This window comes from Phyllobates terribilis, unplaced genomic scaffold (genome assembly GCF_046119375.1).
Source record: "Phyllobates terribilis strain yellow unplaced genomic scaffold, ASM4611937v1 Scaffold_7__3_contigs__length_470593459, whole genome shotgun sequence".
Classification (NCBI taxonomy): Eukaryota; Metazoa; Chordata; class Amphibia; order Anura; family Dendrobatidae; genus Phyllobates; species Phyllobates terribilis.
Window position 1 is genome coordinate 434,301,696 of NW_027362767.1, and position 1,110 is coordinate 434,302,805.

Genomic DNA, 1,110 nt, shown 5'->3' on the forward strand with positions numbered 1-1,110 from the left:
TTAGGCCCCGCCTCTTATTACTTTATCCAATCAGTGAGAAGAGCGGGAAACACAGATGGCTGGACACGTGACTCCAGTCTGAGGCGCTGTAGTGACAGTCTGCTGAGGCGGCAGAGAGGTGACTGAGGCGGCGGGTACAGGGGTGCGGCCTGCCAGTGACTGTCTTGTATTCTGTGATCGCAGGTTAAAAGAAAATGTAAAAAATCAATCACCAGTTTTGTCCCAGTAGAGCCCACAGCCGGTGCGGGTTCCCGAGCCCTCGTGTTGCTCCACCATGGCAGTCAGAACATTATTGATCTCCGAATGTGACGGAACAATTTCTTATTTAGTTTTTAAAGCGATTAAGAAAAAACAATACAAATTTGGTAGCGGTGAAGACACAGCAAAAGAAGGCGTCTTATCTGCGAGCGGGGGTCACAGTGCAGGTCACATTGATATTTAGTTTTGTAGGAAAAGGTTCAATAACGCTATATGTTATTCACTGAAATCTCGGGTGTCTAGATGCGTAAGGTAACGGAGTACGGGCTATCAGTTTCCGTGGGGGGCTCTGGTGATTGAGAATAGATTGTCCGAGTAGTGCATGACCCTGAGAGAATAAGACGTCAATACTAGAACCACTAACAAAGAGCAAATTACTCCCGAAAACTGGAGAAACGAGGATGATGATTCGGGGTCAAGGCTTTCTGCGATTTTTTTTCCAACAAAACCATAATCATTCTGCTGAGCTTCTCGCAACTGTGCTGTCCACAGCTCTGACCCCATGTACAACAGGCATAGGTGGATTATAATGAGGGCAATCTGGGCTACCGCCCGGGCCCCAAACCTCCAGGGGGCAGCGGAGCTCCGGGGTGTCTATGGCCAGATTGCCCTCATTATATGTGCGGCGCCGCTGCTTCTTCGGCCGGGCCAGCACTGCAGCAGTTAACTTCCCTGTGCTGGCCCGGCCGCGTCACTGCTAGGAGACACGGCCCTGTGCGCGGCCGTGTCTCCCAGCTGTGACGTCACGCAGTGTGCACCCGGCCTGCAGTGCTGCACCGGAAAAGAGCAGGAGGACTGGAGCCGAGCCGGGGGATGGTGAGTGTGTGTGTGTGTGTATGTGTGTGTGTGTGC